The 24842-nt window shown below is 36.7% G+C and overlaps 1 long non-coding RNA gene across 1 annotated transcript in view; it reads right to left on the bottom strand.

Annotated features, from left to right (window-relative positions):
- The window catches only part of LOC134789678 (uncharacterized), a 32851-nt gene extending 15296 nt beyond the window's left edge, over nucleotides 1–17555 (bottom strand). The window contains exon 1 of the long non-coding RNA XR_010144104.1: nucleotides 17347–17555. This is a non-coding gene — a long non-coding RNA (uncharacterized LOC134789678). The remainder of the gene's footprint in view (nucleotides 1–17346) is intronic.
- Between the last annotated feature and the right edge of the window lie 7287 nt (nucleotides 17556–24842).

Below are 24842 nucleotides of genomic sequence, written 5' to 3'. Positions count from 1 at the left end.
ACATACCTATGTACGAAATATCATTTTATATTTACCAGTCGCTTTTTGGTGAAGGAAAACATCGTGAGGACACCGGACTAATCACAATAAGGCCTAGTTTGCCCTCTGGGTTGGAAGGTCTGATGGCAGTCGCTTTCGTAAAAACTAGTGTCTACGCCAATTCTTGTGATTAGTTGCCAAGCGGACCCCAGGTTCCCATGAGCCATGGCAAAATGCCGGAACAACGCGAGGAAGATGATGATATGTCAGGCACAGGACGGTGAACTGACGCAATAACACAAGAGGAGCTCGGCCCTGGGTAGTTGGGTACTTGTATTATTGTTTTGTGTTTGAGCACTAACCCCTCGCAGGGAGCTACTTTTTGATTTAAGCTATTACAAAATATAGTAGATACTTTTGACACGTAGTCATAACAGCCGTAACATCGATTAACCAGTTTGAATCAGAAAATTTTTGCACGTGAATACGGTAAGCAATGTAATGAATTTTCCAATCTCTCTTAAGTTTGTTAGAGCTAGGTAGACCAAGATCTAGTCTGCAACGATTTTGATAGCACACGCAGTACAAGTGTTATTTATACGTCATAATTTAATAGAAGATTGACGTTTAAAATAACACTTGGACTGCGTGTGCTATCACAATCGTTGCAGACTTTGATTGACTCTATGCGTGTTGGGGTACAATTCTCATATATATTATACTACTCTTTGGGCACAATACAATACCTACACAACATTTAGTCACGATATTACTGATAATAAATTATTTCAACCAAAAAGTTAAATTATTTCAACCAAATAAAAGAAAAGGTTCAGGTCGTGTCATACCAGAAGGTTAAGGAGTTGGCAGAGGACCGGACGAGTTAGAGATTGCTTCACCAACTAGAGCACAGCTCTTAAATATAAAGTAGAAGATTAGGTACTGATAAAATTGTAACCATTTAATAATTACATTGGTAATTGAATTTAACTACCACGCAATCAGCTCGTCAATTACCTACGCGATTGTAATTTTGCTTGTTTGTTCTTATTGAATCGACCAATTATGATTGTTCACACGTTTTTACATTGATTGCTTGGTCACGTGTATCTTGTATGCATGATGAATGGGTAATATGCCGTATGACTATAAAATTGTAGTTTTAACTAAATATGAACATAACGAAACTATTGTTACAGCCGATAGGGACAGAGTATTTTTGCTACAAAAGAGGGCTGTTAGAATGTTGTCTGGGGTGCCGCCATTTACTCCGACTAAAGAGTATTTCCGCGAATTAAAAATTCTAACGGTACCCTCGTTATATATTCTTGAAGTGGCGAAGTACATGTATATGCACAAAAGTGAATATGTGATGCGTCGACCTGAACAAAGGAGAACTGATAGGGACATTAAGTCTGTCTTTGTCAGGCTTGCGAAAACATCCAACTCGTTGGGGGTAGTTGGAATTAAAATCTTTAACAGCCTGAGCCGTGAGATTAAAGAGGCGGCTTCTTATGACCTGTTTGTTGAGAAGTTGAAAGCATATTTAATTGATAAGGCATTTTTTACGGTTAAGGAATTCTACAGTAAATTTAACATTAAATAATTTCGTAAATAATGACATTTATTTGTGATGTTTAAGCTATTTTCTTTTAGTGTTATGTGTTTTTAATTTAGTGTTAGTGTTTTGTAGTTGAGTGTTTAGTGTTAGTTGTATATTTCGTAGTTCTATTGTGATTTTGTTGACATGTGTTATTTTGACATTAAAGAAATTGAATTTGAATTTGAATTTGAATTTGAATTGTCAATTTTTTTAGTAAGTATATCTACCTAGAGTGATAAAATTTATTTTGATTGGATTTGATTAAATTTGATTGAAGCTGATGAAGAGGCCGGTTCTGTTCCGATCTCGGCCACCGGAGGGCTTTGGTCACCTTTTCTTTAGTTACTTGGTATATGAAATCTATTTCAGTTTATGATTTAAATATTGTAGTGTAACTACTTAAACCAACATAATTTATAAAAACAAATTTAATAAAATAATTTGATTTGTTCCCTTCCCTAGTTGATTGAAATTATATACATATTCTCCATATTCTGTTCCACTTAGAAATTAATTTGACAACATCTTCGACGACGAACGTACTAGTATTAAAATCAACATGTTTATACAACAACGACTTTAGAGTTAAAATGAAAAAGAAAATCCAAAAAGAAAGGAAGTCAAGAAAAAGAAACACTCTCACAAACAATTAGCGCTTTTGCAATAAAATGTACTATAGTAGTTACTTAAGAGGGAAGTATAGCTACTGACAAAAGTAACTTTCTTCGTACAATTTCCATTTCGGGAGAAAACGTTTTCCAGTAACTAAATCTTAACATCTTCTTCTTCTTCATCAGCGTGTGTTCGCCCACCGTTGGGCATACGCCTCTCCAATCTCTCTCCATTTTGAGCGGTTGTTGGTTTCCCTTATCCAGACTGTTCCTGCAGTCTCCTTTATGTCATCGGACCAACGGGCGGGTGGTCTGCCTACACTTCTTCTGCCTAGCCGGGGTCTCCACTCCAAAATGCTCTTGCAACTTGCTCCATCGAAATCTTAACATATCACTTTGATTTTGATGTCGATCGCTTCAGCATAATATATTCTAGGTTTATAGGTTTTGCTGAGATGAAAAAATGTTTTTGTGGCAAATTTAGAAAAAAGAAAAACCTATAAACTTAGTTTTTCATTGTGTCAATAACATACTTAAAAATCATGGAGAATGGAAAATATTTAGAAGTGGAAAAACCACGACCACCACCACTCCACCACCACTTCTCCGAGACCACGGGGACAACGCCGTCCTCGAAACGTCGGAGGTAAATTATGAAACTTAAATACCTACGCGATTAAGTCCCGAGTGCAGTTTGATAAGTGGAAAAACGTTTCCTTTTTTTTGTATGGACGATCACGTGCTATACTTCCCTCTTAATGCCTACAGCACTGAATCAAGGCAACTGGACATTTGATCAGCCTGTAAACTCTATTGTATACAGTCTACAATTAATTGCAAGCGAGCGGGATTTCCTAGATAATTGGTTATTTGACCGTAGCAAACAATTCACAACCAACTAAAGCCCGTAACATAATTCCAGTTGCATTCACATCCGTGAATTCGGTGATACTACGAATGGCATTCTGCTGCGCTTATAAGAGCAGGGCTATAACCGCGAAAATTTCGCAAATTGCGTGCATCTTTCTCTGTCACTCTAATTACGCCTTCAATGGAGTAAAAGAAAAAGATCCCCGCAATTTTCGAATTTCGGTTATCGCGGTAGCCACACTGTAACTCATTTAGAAATGCCATTGAATTGTATACTTTGTACTTGTACAGTCGACGTCAAAAATATGTTTACGTTTTTCGCCTTATTACAAAGGAGTAAGGTGCAAAAGTGTAAACATATCTTTGACGTCGACTGTACGATATGTTCTACAATTCAAAGAGATTTCAAACATTACTGTATTTATTGTAAGCGCGGCAGCATTCCCATAGTCAATTAAATTCCAGTCTGTAATACCCATCTTTGTGACAAAACATGGGGCCAATTTGAACATACATGTTGATATTAAAATGATTTCATTTTCATTTCTTTGCAAGCGGAACGTACGGGCGAATGATAACAAAAGGACTTCATTTAATTTTTTCAAAACAGTGGCGGATTTGCCCTAAGGCCCAGTAGGCCCGGGCCTAGAGTGGCAAGATATTAGGGGTGGCAGCTAGGCGGCAGTCTATAGATGGGTGCTGAGGAAGGGGCGGCTAGTAGTTACTACAGAAGGGCGGCCAACACTGCAAATCCACCACTGCATCAAAATGTACCTATAAAGGCTATAAATAGGTCTCCGTAATCGTTTTCGTTCGGTTCTACGTTAATTGTTTTCTATGCCGTGATACATTTATTAAATAAAGTATTTTTTATGTGCCTTAAAATTTCTTTAGTTTTTGCAATAGACTCCGAAACATTGTTATTCCAAGTTCCAAGCGCTACAAGTTGAGCATGCCTAAAGTCGCGTGTCTCTCCGCAGGTACATTTAGCTGTATGTTGTTATAAGTTTTAGGTCATACTATTTACATTGTATCATACTCACAACAAATAGATCATACGGGGTCAGAATATTGATTAGGTTCCTACCAAACAGCCTTATCAAGTTGTGTTACTGAGCAACCTCGCTTTGCTTGCCCGTTATGTCACACGCTGCCAACAATTTCTTTCTTCCCGGCCTTTGCAGTAAATGGGCTAAGGTATTAGTAATGTATTAGTGACATCTGTGTTCCAAGACAATACGGCAAGTCTCATTAGTAAGCGTTGTTTTGTCAGTCAGATTACCGGTCGTTGACACTGTCGGAGAAAAACAATTAGTCTGACCAAATAATTAAGTAATTGTAATAGTAGGTACATAAGAGTGCACAAATGTGCCTTCCAGTGATATGGGAAACAAAAACCCAAAAACATTTGGATATAAATACCTACAGATATGCCGACTGAAGTTTTGAAATTAAGAAAATAATAATTGGAAACTTCTTATATTTTAGAATGGAAAATTCAAGTTTTAAGTTTCAAAATTTGATCCTTATTAATTTCTTATGAAATTCTCCAGATTGGATATTATGTAGGTATATGTGAAAATATGTAGGTATATAATATTCTAACTTTTATGAAACTCTCTTTAGGTATGTGTGTTTGCTGCATACTTAATGATAAAAAAAAACTTGTAATGTTTAAAAAAGGAGCTTACAGGTTCCTAAAGTATCGGCACACGCGTGTGATCAAGCGTTACAACCGTTCATAGACTACGGTAATCTCTTACCAACAGGCAGGCTGTATGTTTGTCCACATTCTTTTCATTTTAACATAAATTCGTGAACCTCTTTGCGAGCGCGGCTGGTTTTAAAATTAATTATATTTATTCCCGGATTCATTTGAGCCCTGTTATTAAAACCGTAAATGGTGTACTTTGTGGATGCTGCGGTTAATTACGGTGATAATTTGCGGCCATTAATAAAATACTAGCATATATTTATGTAAGTATTTATACATATTCTACCTACAAAGTTAAGGTGACGTTTAAATTGGATTGGATGGCAACTGCAGCTGCATTATTGTTGTTGCATTATTCTTAAAACATATTGAAATATATCTGCATCACTTAATCAATTACAAATCCTGTATATTATACGTATCAGTGGAAATCACTTCACACATTGAATATAATTTGATTTCGTTTTTAATCATCGATATTACTTTAGCGCCAATATTAAGACATTCGTGAGAAGGGCTGGTGGCCTAGCGGTAAGAGCCTGCGACCTTCAATACGGAGGTGGCCGGTTCAAACCCCGGCTCGTACCAATGAGTTTTTCGGAACTTATGTACGAAATATCATTTAATATTTACCAGTTGCTTTTCGGTGAAGGAAAAATATCATGAGGAAACCGGACTAGCTAATCCAAATAAGGCCTAGTTCCCCCTCTGGGTTGGAAGGTCAGATGGCAGTCGCTTTCGTAAAAACCAGTGCCTGCGTCAATTCTTGGGATAAGTTGTCATGCGGATCCCAGGCTCCCATGAGCCGTGGCAAACTGCCGGGATAACGCGAGGAAGAAGAGATTAAGAGTATTAAGACATTCGTAGTTAAGACCAATACCAATAATATATTCGTACCTGCAACTAAGCAAATTAATTAAATTGGGTAATATAATATGCATAATTTTGTTCGACTTAATAGTCTGTAGCCCTTTTAAATTTCATATATTTATATGGAATCTACCATCTTACGCCAAGAAGCCTTCTTGGAAACCATTATTAAAGATGTCATTAAACTTTGCATTCAATTTGCGCATATTTAATAAATTTATTTAGAGTGCTTCACTCAAAGCACTTGCCGACGCGTGTTGACATCAGTATAAACGTATAAAAATAAACATTTATGTACTAGTAAGAGCACAGTAAATAGCTGCCTTTGATGAAGCCCTTGTTTGAATTTACTTTTCTTGCGCAAATGTATTTTACGTGCAGCGTTGGTGCTAAAAACATAGAGAAAATGAAGAGCGTATTCCGTAATGGTAAAAATAAACTTTGTTTAAGCTATCGAAATGGAAACCCTTTAACTATAATTTAAATAACTATGTCTGCAATATTTAGCACTCTAAATGTTTGGCTTCTGCAGTTTTAACAAGTAGTATTAGGTATTGCTCAATTATGTCCCAACCTAGTTCTAAGGAAATACTTATGATGAGTAAAATATTTTCACCGAATTTATCCATTAGATTTAGCGAATAGCACACCAGATTTTGTTCTAATTGTAGCTTACAATAAAATAAAAAAGTTTCCCTATAAAACACCTAAAGAGGCAGAGGTCAACAACTCTCGATATTAGGTGTCATTACTGTACGATTTGCTTTTGGCCTTTTGTATTCGTTCAAGTTGTATCAATACGAAGTTGTTTGCCGTTCATCTTCACAGAAAAGGTTTAGAATCTCTGATTTTGTGATCTTCTAGATCTAGAGTCAAATGTTATCTGGAATGAACTGAATGAAGTATACATAATTATATAGATGTATAAGTATATGTAGGCCGGTGACATAAATCTGTCACACACACTCCCCGATTGGTTATAACATTAATATATCGGCACATCAACATGGCGGGTTGGTTAATTGGACAATTACGATACTTTACTGCCAAATTTATGACCCACGGGATTTCATTAACGTTTTTATTCTGTTACCGTATATTAAAAGGCAATATTCCCTTTTTTAAAGTTGTCAACTGCGCTGCGTAGAGTTTTTAAAAATCAAATGTCCATATAGCCTGCAGCGACAAACTGTGATATTAAAAAAAAACGGTATAATTTTTTTTATGTCTATTTGTTTTAAAAGCATTTGTATTAAACAAAATAATAACTCAATTCCCTCCTTCTTCATTTTAAAGGCATTTTTGAAACTACACTCATCATATTTTTTAAATACTTAAGCTATTTACCGATCATATAAAATATCCTATATCTACATAGTTACAAATACAAACGAAGCTGGGGGCAATCGCTACCTAGTATCAGGAAAAAGTCTAAAATTAAATTTATCGATATAGTAACTCCCTACACCCCCTACCTGTTATTTAATTGAAAAATATTAAATTTATTAACAGGGAGGTTATTAAATTTTGTCCCCTAAGAATACGAATTCCGATGTCTGGCTATTGCCAGATATAATATTTATAACTTTCCCGTTTTGAACACATATTATTAGGTAATTCACATTTATAGACAGGTCTATCGCGAATTTATTATATTACCTTTATTTACCGCCGTTTCGACACAGGTTTTACTGGTCGTGGTCGCGGCTATCTGATGTCTCAGCAAAATGTCAAAACAGAGATTTGTGCAACTACCCGACGAAAAATGTCTATATATTGCCAGATGTTGGTTATTACCGACTAATATGTATATTTCTGTTTTAGCAAGCATCTCGGTCTACCTTAATCTAATAAAATACTTGCCAACTCCTTACATAACCATAACACATTGTCTTGTTTACCTACACGAACAAACACTTCGTACCCAAACGAAACATTGCTTCTCCGCCGCGAACTAAAGAGAAGTAAGTATCTCAGAGTTTCTTGTGAGTTGAGACGTTTTTTTTAAAGAAAAACCCTCGGATGTTTTATTGCCAGAAAGCTGTTCATCATGTTTGTAAATATGTTATGCTTTATACTTGCTTGAACCGTCTCCAGTTTCCGTAAAAACAGACTTTAGTAGGCATATTTTTCTTGGCACAATAGAATATATATTTTATTTTTATTTATTCAGATAATTACAACACAATATCTAAACTTAATTACAAAAGTATCGTTAAACCAGTAAGGTTAATATGCTTGGATTGGAACCAGCCGGGCTAGCACATGATTGGCGCGACAGTATCTCGCGGCGAGATAGACTACCCCTCCCTCTTTTGTTAACATAGTTTGTAAAAGACGGGTACTCTATGTCGCTGCGAGATACTGTCGCGCCAATCAATGTAAACCGGTTTTTATTTGTATGAAATTTTTGTTAATAACCGGTTATTAATCGGTTTTTTCATACAATTAAAACCGGTTTACATTCCCTAATTGGAACTCAAGCGAGCCACTGAGCACTGTGGGGCTGCTTAACTTAAACAGATAAAATGAAATTCTCTGAAATACGAGTATACCTCTGCCTATACTCCAAAACGTAATTCAAGACCAAAAAAAGTAAGAAAATGTTGCCACTTTTTACTAGCGCGTCTTGTATTTAAGTAAAATTAAGTAAATAAAAGTACTTTTTTAAATAGTAGGAGTAAAATTACTAATAAATAAATTATCTTAGCGTGATTATTTATCAAAAGGAATTTACTATTTTACAAACAAATTATTGCAGTGGCAACATTTTCTTACTTGTTTTGGTCTTGAATTACGTTTTGGAGTTTAGATCGACGTAGGTAAGACTTAAGGATGACTCACGCTATAACGGTCCGGGCCCGGGACGAAGCTTCCACTTTTCTGACAGGTGACCGATGATCATGTGATGCTTTCTATAGAAAACTGAAGTGTCGGTCGCCTCGGCCCAGACCCGGACCGTTGTAGCGTGCGTCATCCTTTAATGTACTATTCGGACTGCATTGCTGCCGCAAATGTCTAAATCGATGTTGTTGCCCGGATTGTTGGCATTTAGCTGCTGTAAACATTTTAATAATTGTTCGCAACTAGAAATAAAGAAATCAAATTTGTAAACTGAAATAGATGTCATATATATTAAAGAAAAAGTGACGAAGCCCTCCTGGTGAAGGCCGGATTCGAACTGGCTTCTTTAGCTATCCGGGCTAACGTCATGAACCCCTAGGCCACCACCAGAGAAATGGGCTAGCGATCCAGTGTCGTGAGTTCAAGAATCACCCAATTTTTACACTTTTTAATTTATTCTAAGCTTAATAGCGGTCTTAAGCCTTTACGTTATAAGTTCTAAAGCATAATTCGATATTCAAGGTTAAACAAAACAAGGAACCTCTTACAAACAGGAAACTCGGTTATGAAATAGGAAATTACTTGCTCCCCGCCTAAATCCTCCCAATAACATTGACTTATATATTACTTCGTAAAGACGGGCCTTACGGCAGGGGTCCGACACTGATCCTCTTGGGCATTCCCGGCTCCGTTCGGCTCACAATTGCTCCGAGCAATTATATTAGGGTTGGCACTTTACGTGTACGACCACAGATAAGATAATGACTTGCATTTTGACAACCCTAAATAGCCGAAAGGGATATAAGAAAGGGGCAGCATGATTCGTCCCTGAATCGCTGTCAAACTTCGGTTTTGTAGGCAGTTTCTTTTCTGTACGGTAAGTAGTAGTATTTATTATAACTCAAGATATCGAAAGAGAAAGAGACAAGCTTTAACAACAAGTATGACAAAGACGTATGGGATGCGAACATTTTTTTTCTGATTTCTTCGTAGGTACAGAAATGGAAGTATTTTTTGTGCTCCTTATGTATGAGTATAAATATATTAAAGTGTCATTCTATGGAACTTGCTAACTATGTAAACAAAAGTGACTAGTAAATTCATCATCCAGAGACAATTTCAATATGGCGTTTTGTTTACATAGTTAGCAAGTTCCATAGAATGACACTTTACGTATAGTTATATAATATCATTGGTCAGAATTATATGAACGGGCCTATCTTTACTTTTGAAATCGTTTCCCAATAACTACTTAAACTTGAGAAAGGTCAATAGTAATTGGTTTCCTGAAATAGTTTGCGGTAAATTCGATAATATTTGTAGGTACTTATTTACGTAGATTGTTTACAAAATGAGTCATCTTATTCTTAATGAATAGTTGCTATAATAAGCGGCTAAGGTGTATGATCTGAGAACAACTTTTTTAAATCTTATTTATTTTATAAGCCATCTTATGATTAAGTTGGCTTAAAAATAATAACATTGTTACTTAAACTTTAGTTGTTACTTAAAACAATAAGGGTTACTACTTAAGGAGTATATATTTTTATAATATCCAGATCTAAAGGGGCCGACTGTTTAACAGTCCGCCGGACGGTACCGGCCTGTCAGTTGTTCGGAACTGTCCAAATTTTATTCTAACTGACAGGCCGATACCGTCCGGCGGACTGTTAATCAGTGGGCCCCTTAAGGTCCAATGACTTTTCTCGAAAGTACTTTTTCTTCGAACGTACACGGACATGAGAATGATATCTAAATGATGTAATTTAGCTATATTAGTCTCGCTCGCGCTAAAATGTACGAGAGAAGTGCACGATAACTAAATGACATCATTTAGATATTATCATTCTGATGTCAGTGTACGTTCGAATTGACGTGTAGGGCTAAGATGGTCGCCTTTTTATCATCTGTCACCATGCCTGTCACGTTCTAACAAGTATGAAAGTGCGAAAGAGACGCATGACATGACGGGTGATAAAAATGCGACCAATGATATCCGTGCTGTTTGTTGTTTAGGAAATAAGAGCGTATGAAGATCATTTGACCACCTCTGTACTGTACTCCATATACGTAATTTTCATTTTGCTCCTAAAATTCCGATACCACTCGACATTCGTTATGTAATTCCTCATTTATTGGTAATTCAATTTCAATTTTTTTTTTTTGTTAGCCTATATGTATGTCCCACTGCTGGGCAAAGGCCTCCCCTCTCCCTTTCCAACAATTATTCAATTTAAATAATGAAATAAACACCTTATTTTCTTACAAAGAACAGTGCACGAAGAATATAAACTTTCCCGCTCATACATCAAGGAAGCCGCACATTTATCAAAGAAGGAACTTCAGAAGGGGTTGAAAATTGCTCCCGTAGGGGAAATTTTAATATAAATGAAAAATACCCCGTTTGAGTGAAACCGTGTGGGATTAAAAGGAGCTGGCTTAAAATTTCCTTACGTAATAAACGTGTTTTCGCACGTGAGGATAAAAGTTTTAATGGATAAATTTCTGATGTGGTTTGGATACCTACCTAATCTACTTATAGATGCCTATGTATAGAAAAAAGGTACGTAGATGCGTACTTATTATAACTTAACGAAAGGGACACTGGATCATTATAAGTATTATAACTCCACGGAACGTATTTTGAACTGGATGCAGAAAATTATCTATTGTAGCCATGGTATAATAATATACTCCGCCTGGTACTCCATTCCCGTCTTTTCTAGGTCACCTAACTGACACAAGCCTACGTCATCATGCGACAGCGCTATATGATAATATGCGATAGCGCTATATATAGCGGCCATGTTGTTGTGACGTAGGCCTGTGTCACTCTGGGAATAGAAGACCATATTTTATTAGACTATGTATTGTAGCTACCTACCTTTTGTATATATATTTTTGATAAGTAGAGTCCAGTAGGTCTGGCCTAGCGGGTAATGATATAATGATAGCGAGTAATAACGACAGTTCCGGGTTCGAATCCAGTTAAGGGCATTTTCATTTGTGTGATGAGCACAGATATTTGTATATTATGTTTATCGTTGTCTGAGTACCCACAACACAAGCCTTCTTGAGCTTACCGTGGGACTTAGTCAATTTGTGTAAGAATGTCCCTATAATATTTATTTATTTTATTTGTATTTTAGTAGTTACCTGTAGGTACACAAATCGACTCGTTTAGTGTTTAGTTATTAATGTTATTATATTATTGAGGGTGCTTGCCCCGTCTATAGCTTAATTTATGGCTTGCGGATTAAGTAACTCTAATTACAATATTAATTAATTGTACGTATATGAACTTTAACAATTGATTATGCCAACAACTGTTTTCTATCAACATACCGCTTGCCGACGGCAGTGCGTTCTCACAAAAAAAATACATCGAAAAAGTATTTTAATGATTTTATGCGACTCATTAAGTTTCCGAATGGTTGACTCTCATCAACGGAGGTTTTTTGTCTCATTCAATTAACCGGTGCCATCAGGAACTCGGTTTCAATTTACGAATAATCCCAGTCACTTCCGGTTGAGGTGGAATTAGAATGATACCGGACTACAGTCTGTATCCTTAGGTATTAAAAAAAAGTAAACAAACAATGTGTACATTACCGGGTATTTATAACACTTCTTGGTTAACCAACCAAATACAAAACCGCCTGGATCAGTCACTGAACGACCTGATTATAACCTATTTTATTTGATCATGTAAAGTTTTCAACTACCCTCAACTGGCTTAAAGATAAAGATAAAGATAAATATATTTATTTGCAAAAATCTATCTTTGAGGAGCTCAACTGATTTGAGGGTAGATTTTGGATAGGAGCAGCATTTGAACATTAAACTTCTGGTTTTGATTTTGATATTCCTGTGACTACTCTCGTTATTATTCAGAGAGGAAAATGAGGACTACGTTTGTATCAAAAGGCGATTTCGCGCGGGTCCTCCACTTTCCTCTTAATCGGTTGTATAGGAAGTTCGCATGTACCTATTTGACATTCGAGTGAAATTTCTGTTACTGCGGTTATGGCTCCTCTACACGATGGGCCAACGCCGGCCACTCCAAAGGACGCAGCCATGCGGAAGAATGAGATAGCAATATCACTTGCTCCCTCTAACGCATAAATGCGTCCCTTGGAGTGGCCGGCGTTGGCCCATCGTGTCGAGAAGCCATTAGGGTGGTATTCCATCTGTCCAATATCTTGGTCCAATGTCATTGCGTCAAAATGCACATTGGACAAAGAAATTGCACAGGTGGAATACCACCATAACTTGGTATACCTGCACCCAACTTTTCTGACACAGCATTTCTTTAATCTCGTAAATGATTCCCGTCCAAAGTGACAAAAACAGAACCTGATTATCATACTCAGAAAAATTGTCACAACGAATAATAAAAGAAACTTAGTCCAAGGGAAAACATCTTAAGGGGCGTCGTAAAATTGAAGTGAAACGGTTGCGACTGTTGCGAGGGAGACGGCGGCCGATTCTGTTGTAGCAATTTGGGTTTTTATCTTGTTTTAATACGACCTTGATGACATTAAATTGAATTAAGTTTAATTAAATATATTAAAAAACGGGTCGCTCACGTATTTTAAGTCGAAAAACGCTCGACAAGTTTTTATGTTGTTTGTTTTTAATATATTTAATGTCTGTGTTGAATTAAATTGAATTAAATTGAATTAAATTGAATTAAATTGAATTAAATTGAATTAAATTGAATTAAATTGAATTAAATTGAATTAAATTGAATTAAATTGAATTAAATTGAATTAAATTGAATTAAATTGAATTAAATTGAATTAAATTGCATTAAATTGAATTAAATTGAATTAAATTGAATTAAATTGAATTAAATTGACTTAAATTGAATTAAATTGAATTAAATTGAATTAAATTGAATTAAATTGAATTAAATTGAATTAAATTGAATTAAATTGAATTAAATTGAATTAAATTGAATTAAATTGAATTAAATTGATTAAATTGAATTAAATTGAATTAAATTGAATTAAATTGAATTAAATTGAATTTCGTAAACAATCCCAAGGTCGTATCAAAATCATACATATTGTTAAATCAGAATTTGCCTCACGGGCTAGCACGCTCAGCATTCAGATGTTATCAGGTTCCCTCAAATAAAAGACATTTGTCAGTGGAATGTTTTTATGAAATCGCATTGCTTGGCCGCAAGGACGGTCTGCGTCTTTTGGGAGGTGATTTGAAGGGGAATTCATGAATATTTTAATACAATATTAAGTGGGTGCAAGTTATTTGACTGAAACTGACATAGCTTTTTGTATTTTTTTATTGCATCTTAGAGAAGGGGTCAGATTGACATCATATATCTAAGAATTGGCACACACCTAGTTACCTACACATTTACAATACAAAAACTCTTTATTGCACACCTTATTACAGAGACAGTATTTGTATTGTATTGTACACCTACACCAGTTTTCGAAAAAGACTGCTACAATTTTAATTGATTTCAAATTGGATAAACGCCCTTAAACCTAAAACGAAAAAATCTTACCCCAGGACGGCTATGATGGTTTTGTCACCATATCATTAATCATTTAATGCATGATATGACGACTATCTGATAAATGATATAATTCGGTAAAAAGTCGCGAGGATAACGTATAAGTGGCTAATGATAGCGTGATATGTTTTGAGCTTTATAAAAATCAATTTTAAACTCGATGACTTAAGGTGTATTTTAAAGAAAAGATGGTTAAATCACATTCTACCACTTATCCACATATGTCATTGAGAGTTAAAACTTAACCATGATTTGAGCTTTTGAAAAATCAATTCTAAACAAGTTTACTTAAAGCGTATTTTAATTAATAGTTCGCGAGGATAACGTATATGTGACTAATGATAACGTGACATGTTTTGAGGTTTTGAAAAATCATATTTAAACTCGACGACTTAAGGTGTATTTTAAAGAAAAGATGGTTAAACCACATTCTACCACTTATCTAGATATGTCATTGACAGTTAAATTAATCTATAGTTTGAGCTTTTGAAAAATCAATTCTAAACAAGTTTACTTAAAAGCGTATTTTAATGAATAGTTGGCTAAATGACATGCTATCACCACTTATGCACATGTGGCATTGATAGTTAAAAGTTATCCATGGTTTAAGATTTTGAAATATAGATTCTAATTGAGTTTATATAAGGTTTTTTTAAAGTGAATCTTTTATTCCATCGCCTCAAATTTAACCGTCTTTATCATGTCGCAAAATCTACTTTATTTCTAGTACTTAGAGTTCATAGTCTTTGAAATAAGCTACATTATCGGACTAAAGTAGACTCGGCTATAATACTTAATTCACGATTGCTGATATTTGCTTGTAATGTCATACAAAATTTTAAGGACAGTAGTCGACCTTATAACCTAAAATACGGTGATCTGACAAAATCAAATAAATAATTCTGCCGTACTTATTAAGAGCAGTAACTCATTTTGAAATCTCTTTCAATTGTAGAACATATTGTACAAGTACAAAGTATCCAATTGAATGACACTTCAAAATGAGTTAGAGTCGGACCAAGAAAAGTCTGCAGCGGATTTGATAGCCCACGCAGTGCAAGTGTTATTTATACGTCATAATTTCATAGAAGTTTGACGTTTAAAATAACACTTGCACTGCGTGGGCTATCAAATCCGCTGCAGACTTTTCTTGGTCTGACTCTACTGCTCTTGTTATAAGCACGGCAGAATTGTACAATCACCCACACTGTTAACTGCACATCGGTGGACTGTATGCCTTTTGAAATAAGGTCCACCGATGTACCTACAGTTAGGAATGTTGCAGTTTAGAAAAAGAAATCGTTTATTTGAAAATAAAACATAACCTATTCGCTGGGTGCGATATGACAGCGGACTTTGAAATGTCAAATGGCTGGCTGTCATTACGAAGAGAACAAATAATTTCAATGAAATATTGTAATTTACATATATTCTATTCGAACATGTAAATCTTCATTTCCCCTCTAAAATGGCACAAATGGCACAATCAATAAATTTCAGGTAGTACACACACACGGACTTTCTCATGGCTGACTTTACGAGAAGTAAAGAAATAAAAATCGAATAACGCATTTCATATAAGTAACTAATATCTGGGAGACCGAGCTATGCTCGGAAAACATATAAAAACCTAGCTAGATCAATTTTGCGCCCCCGAAAAACCCCATATAGCAAATTTCATCGAAATCGTTTGAGCCGTTTCCGAGATCCCCGAAATATATATACATATAAATAAATAAATATCCAAGAATTGCTCGTTTAAAGGTATTAGATATGACTGTAGTGTCGTTAATAATGCAGACTTTTCGTGTTTTTCCAAAAGGATAATAATAAGTTTTGGCTTAACATGTGCAAGATGTACCTAAAAGAAATCAAATGTGAAGATCATAAGAGCCACACCATTGAAGCTCGTGTACCTAATTCGTCAAACTTCAGTGACAAACATCCTTGAATGTAAGCTGTTTTTTTCTGTTTTTGCGATCTTTGACGTAGTACATACATAATATTATGATCCATGAATGTAATAATATAATAGAAAATAAATAAATCATTTATTTTTTACAGATTGATTCTAGTCGTTATGTTACGAGTGGAAAATGTGATTGCGTGTACGTTAGGAGTAAACATATCGCGGCTCTGATATACTACATCAACTACTAAGAAAACTTCCCAAAAACCAGTGAAGAGCAGCAATTGGGCAGACCTAGTGCCAGACAGTTCGCCAAAGAAAATAACTCAAAAGGGAAATACCTACTTTGAAGAAATGTATGCACCTGCAAAGAAAATTAGGTGTAATCCTTTGCCGTTACATGTTGGAATTGAAGGGAGAGTCAGCATTAAAGTTAATAATGGAAGCTGGTGCTTTATTTATTATTATTACTTTAAATGCACGGATACGTAGGTAAACCTCGCTAGTAAAAAGTGACAGTTGGTCTGCCGAAAGTTTCTTTTTGGGCCACAGTGCGCGTTGCGATCGATTCGTGGTTCTCCGACCCAGCGAATAATATGTACATCTTCTAGTAATAAGTAAAACTAAATGACTTAACAAATACAATATTACCCCCCACTCTGATTATACCCCGGACGTAATGTGCCAAAAATACTGGCAGCATTACCTCGCTAAATGGCCAGTGATATTTTTTGGACAAGGAAAGAACCAGAGCGAGGGGTCACAGCCCCTTTCCCGTAAGCGTCACCTTATACTAGCCCTATATGTTGCGGCAGGAGCAAATATCGTCAGTCATCGCCTCCCGCTTAATACATACTTTGTCTGAGATGATAGTTCCTTAGATGCTATCGTGAATTAAAAAATTGTCAGCCGGTTATATCGCTGTGGAAAGACCGTCAGTTGATCACATAAACATGTAAAAAAAATTTTTTTTCAATCATCGCCTACTGATACTTTGCCAGATGATAGTTTAGATGCTATTATAAATACGCTATTATAAATAAAAAAAACCGTCAGCCGGTTGTATAGCGGTGGAAAGACCGTCAGTTATTTGCATAAACGTAAAAAATACGGGCCTACCATTTCATGCCTTAAAGGGGTTTTGTATGGGGACTTAACAACAACTGCACATCAAACATTGTCAATAGGAACTGTCCCGCCCGCGCGGTGTAGGACCGGCGCTGGTGCAGAATTTTGTCGAAATTTGGTATGGAGATAGTTTGAGTCCCGGGGAAGGACCAAGGGTAGTTTTCATTTAAGAATAAAAATTTAAAAATTCAGCCTATATACGTCCCACTGCTGGGCACAGGCCTCCTCTCATGCGCGAGAGGGCTTAGGCTATAGTCCCCACGCTAGCCCAACCCGGATTGGGGACTTCACATACACCTTTGAATTTCTTCGCAGATGTATGCAGGTTTCCTCACGATGTTTTCCTTCACCGAAAAGCTAGTGGTAAATATCAAATGATATTTCGTACATAAGTTCCGAAAAACTCATTGGTACGAGCCAGGATTTGAACCCGCAACCTCCGGATTGAAAGCCGGACGTCATTTCCACTCGGCCACCACTGCTACTCATTCAAGAAATCACTCTTTAAGAAAAAGGGGGGTTGAAGTTTGTATGGGGAATCAACAAAACGCAGATTGAATAAAATAATAGCTACGTACCTAAATTAATAATTCCACGCTGACGAAGTCGCGGGCAAAAGCTAGTATTATAAAGGCGAAAGTGTGTCTGTCTGTCTGTCTGACTGTCTGTCTGTTACCTCTTCACGCTTAAGCGGCTGAATCGATTTAGTTGAAATTTGGTATAGAGATAGTTTGAGTCCCGGGGAAGGACATATATAGGATAGTTTTTATGTCGGAAATAATCAAAGGAAGGAAGGAAAAAATCAAAGGGGGGTGGAATTGAAAGATTTAATGAATTACCTAATAATTGAAGTAAGCAATGCGCGAATTGAATAATTGCTATTAGCATTATCCAGGCGCTATACCTACTTTAGCTGCTGTCACTAATTCCACGCAGACGAAGTCGCGGGCAAAAGCTAGTATTATAAATGCGAAAGTGTGTCTGTCTGTCTGACTGTCTGTCTGTTACCTCTTCACGCTTAAACCGCTGAACCGATTTAGTTGAAATTTGGTATAGGGGTAGTTTGACTCCCGGGGAAGGACATAGGATACTTTTTATCTCAGAACTCACCCCTTAAGGGGGCGAAAAGGGGGATGGAATTTTGTATGGGTAATCAATAACCGCTGAACCGATTTAAATGAAATTTGGTATGGTGATAGTTTGAGTTGTGGGGAAGGATATAGAATAGTTTTAATCCCCGAAATCATCCCTTAAGGGTGTAAACAAGGGGTAGAAAATTGTATAGGGGTTCAATAATTTCTTGAAATGGGACTTGCCTTTTATCATTTAAAAGTTCGTAAGAGATAAAGAATATTTATGTATTTGTGACCAATTTTATTTGCCATACCTACCTTTAAGGGTGAAAAAGAGATGACATGGGGGTGGAAGTTTGTATGGAGAATAAATAAAAAGCAACTTTTAACTTCTCCATCTTCTTTATCTTCCTAACCTTCTTCAACTTCTCCAACATCTTCATCTTGTTGAACTTCAACTTCTTCAACTTAAACTTCTTCAACTTCAAATTCTCCAAGTTTTTCAAGTTTTTCAACTTCGATTTCTCCAACTTCTTCAACTTCAACTTCTCTAACTTCTCCAACTTCAACTATTCCTACTTCTTCTCCATGGTCTTGTCCAGTTCCTCTTTGGTAACTACCGTCAGCCAGTAGATGCAGTGATGTTAGAACCTAAAACAAAGAGTTGTAAGTTGGTATGTCGTTATTAAATAAGGTGACAAGAATGATTTGAGGAATAGTGCAACATAATACGAGTATCTTTACTTTAAAATGTGCCGGCAATCCATCGCCATGTTGAGGCTTGAGGTCAGCGTCGAGTTTGGCACACAAATAGAGTGCCAATTCTTTGCGCACTATATATATGTGCTGAAAATCCTCGCTGGGCATATCAAATGGGTTGCATGTAGCCCTTAATGGCCCGTCGTCGGAGTTATCTATGCTATTTTTCTTCGATAACTAGCAGCAGCTGCCAAGAAGAAATGATATTATAATCTTGCCATACCTTAAAATAATGTACGTATTGATAATGTTATATGTAAATTCAAATTTAATTCAAAGTTCAAATTGTATATATTATATTTAAGAAAAAAAACAGATACTTACCTACTTATATTTTAACTTCAAGAAATTGCATTTTTCACCACTTATATACCACAAGAGCACTTATGACTTATGAGTGAATTGCAAAAAATTTTTACATAGTTAAGCACCTGTAATTAGTCCAAAGTTAATTGCTTCCATTGTGTTACCACAGTTAAGCCATTTCTATTTAAGTTAGATGCATGAAAGTGTGTTAGCGAATGCTATAGACTTATATGTGTACGATTTAAGTACAATAAATACAATACAATACAATTTACATAGTTAATTTTCGTAACACAAATTAATCAATTAAGTTAAGACTAATCACAGCTTCTTAACTGCGCTTATCGTGACCCAGTGAGCACTACGATAAATTAATCAAAGGCTAGCCGTCAAAAATCGACTTTATGTCTACTTATCCAACAATTGTAGCCACTTACCGTGTATTGTTGTCTAAGTGGACAAAACGGTATGAATGTTATAAAACTGTATAAATCTAGACAAGTGACATTTATATCATTTAACTTATCCACTTATCCACTAAGTTTAAGTTGGAAATGTAGACAAATGACATATTATCCAACGACCATGTTATGCAGTTAATCGTTTAACGACTATCGCTGTCAAAAGTGGAAAAGACGACAAATCAATAAAAACTGGATAAAATGTCCGTTTTATCATCATTTATCCAGCCATATCATTTATACAGTCGACCATCATAGCCTTGCTGCATTTTTTATGATTTTTCGATATAGTATCAATTAGTCACAACCAAAAACCAAAAATTAAATGCAGTTTTATAATACGGTCGGGCTAAATGGGGCAATATTGAATTAATTCTTCTTTTCCAAGCAAATAATAGACTCCTTATTTTAAATGTATGTGAATCAGTCTAATTTGCTGATCTTTCCCGTATACGGGACAATAATGTTACGGACATTTAGGAGGCGTGCGCGGAGCCAACGCCAACAAGGATAATTTTAGCCCTTCGACAATTTAAGTAATTAAATGTAATGTCAGCCAGTGGTGTAAAGATGAGAGTTGATTTAAATTTTACTAAACTATTTGATGCAATTGTTACTTGACTCAAAGGCAACATCGACGTAGGTTCTGAGGGTTGAGAGGTGTCACTGGATTTTATACAGGTTATCCAGGGGTAGATTTCAAATTCAAATAATTCTCGAACGCGAAGTGCGAGAGACGCGGGGGGGTGTTTTAATATCGTGAGTGTTGCGGATTGATTGGTGACAATGGATCGTTGGCCATCAGCCATGACCATACATATTACCTATATGCTATTGAGGCGCATCTGACCAACGGATTTTCACTTAGGTACTGTTTGAAATGAAGCAAGCTTTTGCTTTAATTTCGGAATATTCGGAGAAGGTTGGAGGAGTACGTACCTAGCACACAGCGAAGTTCGACATTTAGAAAATAGTGTTTAGAAAAATCGCATATTTCCTTTCATAAAAATATTGTAAATAGCTTTAGTTTTATGTTTAGTATTCTAATCAAATTTTGAAATCGTAAATCTGCCGCTGGACATCCTGTACATCTAGATACTATTCTTACCTATTAATATGTATTATTACAACATAAACGAGAGTCATATACATAGTACTAGGTAATGTTATTACAAACGCATGACAATGCAATTATGTCTATTATAATAACGTGTTGCATAATTAAATTATAATCGCATTATTATTGCAATACGCTTGTGATACCTAGTTAATTGTTTATTAATGAATTGCAAACGTAATACAATTTACTGATCTCAAGAGTTTAAGGGTTCATTGTGTAAAAATGTTCAATATTTCTTTCTTTTTAGGGTTCCGTACCTCAAAAGGTGTAACATTTACCTTGGGTTACCTCCTTTCGTATTCCTGTTCGGAAAATTAGTTTTCCGAATTCCACCATGGTTATTCTGGCTAGCAATCGATTTGATCGAATTACGGTACTCCTTGAACTATATCTGAAATTTACAGACATTAATAAGACTCTTAAAGTCCTTATCAACCCTCGGGATACATGGGAAGACTGGGACTTCTGCCTGGCTTACTTTGGGCTACTATTTCTTAGACTTTCCATATGCGATGCGGCCCTACGCCACCTCAATACGTACCTTTAGGTTTTTCCAATTATCGTATATAGTTTTAGGGTATTTTTTGTACTACTAACATTGTATTTTCCTGGATTTTTCATTGTTTACAATTTTGCTCTTCAACTTTTCGAATTCCATTACTAAAAAGGCTAGTATGTATATTTTCGGCAAAAGTTATTCTAAATTTCGTTACAAAAGTTACAATTCTAAGTTCACCTATAAAAGCGGTACAACCGTCATTCTGACTTCAGTTCATCGCCAGCTCTCTAACGGAGCATTATTCTAAATTAAGGGTCCGTGTGCACCCTGAAGAAACCCTCTTTCTCCTGGTGTAATAAACAACTACCAAATACGGTCTCCGTGCGCCCTTTCGCAAATCGCAAGGCCCCCCTGATTTGGTGCCACTCGTCGCGTGCCTGAGCGCGCCACCCTCCTAGACGCCGCGTGCCTGAGCGCACCCTCCCAGACGTCGCGTGCCTGAGTGCGCCCTCCCAGACGTCGCGTGCTTGAGCGCGCCCTCCCAGACGTCGCCTGCCTGAGCGCGCCACCGAACGCTGCGTGCCTAAGCGCGCCACCGAACGCCGCGCGCCTAAGCGCGCCCTACCAGACGCCGCGCGCCTGAGCACGCCCTCCTAGATGCTGCGCGCCTGTGCGTGCCCTCCTAGACGCTACGCGCCTGAGCGCGTGAACGCGCCCCTCCAGGCGCCTCACCCCGGAGCACGCCCTTGCTGACGACGCGCGCCTGAGCGCGCCCTTACAACGCTACGTACCTACTGTTATCTCGTGCTGCTTATTGGACTTTTAAGTAACTCGAAGTGCCATATTGACCTTACTACCTGGAAAATAAACAAAACCTACCCCTGAGTTCCTACTTTTATTGCTCCACACTCATTTTCACCTTCGACCCTACCTGCTGCTCAGTTGCGTGCTCTATCAAGCTATTGACAGAGCACGTAACGCGACAAAGGAAAAAACGGAACCCTTATAGGATCACTCGTGCGTCTGTCTGTCTGTCCGTCTGTCACAGCCTATTTTCTCGGAAACTACTGGACCAATTAAGTTGAAATTTGGTATACATATGTAAATTAGTGACCGAAAGATGGACATGTTTTTTTTATAATTTTAAAATACATAGGTTCGAAGTTATTTACGGTAATAGCCAAAAAATTACTATTCCCCCCTTTATCTCCGATACTACTGGGTCTAAAATTTTGAAAAAAATACACAAAATAGTTCTTTACCTATAGATGACAGGAAAACCTATTAGAAATGTGCAGTCAAGCGTGAGTCGTACTTATGTACGGAACCCTAGAAACGCGAGTCCGACTCGCACTTGGCCGGTTTTTTTTTATTTATGTTTAAACGTGATGTGTGATGTCAACACCGATTTTTGCATTTTTCTGTTTTACCCGTCTACTGCAAAGTAAAAAGAAAGGGTTAAAGTGCCGCATTGCTTCAACGTTTCACTCAGTCACACATTTTGCCGAGAACATTGAAGTTTTCCATTGATGCAAAGCTAATGCAGTCGCAAACCCAACTACTAACTACCTACTAACTATTTTGGTTCAGCGATCCAAAGAGAATATTGGCCTCCGAAACGAGAGCGTGCCCCCTGTCCCGATCCTAACCTGTTAAAAGTATTACTTAATTGAATATTCCTACCGTAAAACCAAGCAAAACAATAGCATGAAATGGAATATTCCGCATACAAAACACAATAAAATAGTCGTAATACGTAAACAGACTTATTTACGCTCGCTCCATTTTAGGGCCCGTAAAGTTAGGGTTTACTTGTGTTTATCGGTATTATCTGAGCCATTAAATCGTATGGTTTATAGTTCACTTAAGTGTGGTTTTACTCAACTATTTGTAGAATGTCCCGCCCTAACATTTGTAGCGGTGATTCGCTGAATGTTGGATGCTTCCTATTGGATGAAACTTTGGAAATCTTAGATTTATCTTTGGTAATTATTTAGATCAAAATATACGTTCTATTAAGAAGTGGATACCAGAGTTTAATGCTGATTACAGCAATCATAAGAAATTGTCACAAACCTGAAACCCAATTGCAGCCGGATTTCCACCCATGTTCACAAGGCCCGGGCCTAGGGGCCCAGACAACCTAGCAATGGTTTAGAGATGGATAAGGGGGCCCCCAAAATTCTAAGTGCAATACCAAGTGCCTAATAGGGGCCCTAGGTCTCTAAATTCGGGCCTGCCCAATTGCGAATTGTGTATATGCCTATTACGGTCTTCAAACAAATCGAAAACATCCGGCAGCGCGCGGTAGAAGGCGAAAAAAAGGCGTTCGAGTACAACGAAACGAGATGTTATATTATTACTCGTAACTTCTCGTTTCATAGTACTCGAACGCGTTATTACGATGGATGGATTGTGTGAAAGAGGATATGAGAAAGAAATTATGAGTGCTGAGATGAAGAAAGAAAGAGGAGAATTGAAGAGAAAAACATGTACCTATTGCCGACGCCATGCACATAACGTGGGATAAGGGCAGGAAGAAGAAGAAGAAGAGAGAAGTTATATACCTACTGATAATAGATTAATTATTTAAAGCAAACGATAGCAAAACAGCAGGTAACAAAGCAATAATGCCAATAGGTACTAATAATTTATTATACCGTATTTCACAAAGACAACGACAGATTTACTACTTAAGTAATTAAAACGATTTATTACCTTTTGTTTAGCTAATCCTGTTTAAATACGTGACATACATTCAAATAATGATTTTTAAACGAAGTATTAATTTTAATATGACATGTTAATACTTACCAATGTAGACTGAACACGTCTTCAGTAAATACAACTCGTGTACATACATTGAAACAGGGCGATAAGCGGAAGTAATTTATTTAAAACGTGTTTTTTTTTTCATGCATGTAATATTGTCTAATTATACGTGATTTTTAGGGTTCCGTACCCAAAGGGTAAAAACGGGACTGGGGTTACTAAGACTCCGCGCTGTCCGTCTGTCCGTCCGTCTGTCTGTCACCACTGTCACCAGCCTGTAACTCATGATCCGTGCTAGACAAGTACACACAACAAGTAGGTGTATTTCTGTTGCCGTTATAACAACAAATACTAAAAACAAAATAAAATCAATATTTAAGTGGAGCTACCATACAACACGTGATTTTTTTGCCGTTTTTGGCGTTATGGTACGGAACCCTTCGTGCGCAAGTCCGACTCGCACTTGGTCGGTTTTTTTTTCTCTTCTAGGACAGAAAGGGATAATACGGTGTTATTGACCATCTAAACCAGGGAATGGAGTTTTTCCTATGCAACGAGTGGACATTATCAGAGGGCTGAATTGCTCATGGCAAAAATCAAACGTCAATAGAGTTGGAACGTTGAATTTTATAGACTTTTTCAGCTATCGATAAGTTCAGTCACCTTTTACATTTTATACGATGAAAATTAGTAACCTCAAATCCATAAGCAAACAATAATAGACTTCATATGAACATTACGGAATAACATTTAAATAAAAGACAATATAACACGATAAT

This window comes from Cydia splendana, chromosome 4, assembly GCF_910591565.1.
Source record: "Cydia splendana chromosome 4, ilCydSple1.2, whole genome shotgun sequence".
In the NCBI taxonomy this organism is placed as follows: domain Eukaryota; kingdom Metazoa; phylum Arthropoda; class Insecta; order Lepidoptera; family Tortricidae; genus Cydia; species Cydia splendana.
The sequence above is the reverse complement of the archived record's forward strand: the minus strand, read 5'-3'. Positions and strand labels throughout refer to the sequence as shown.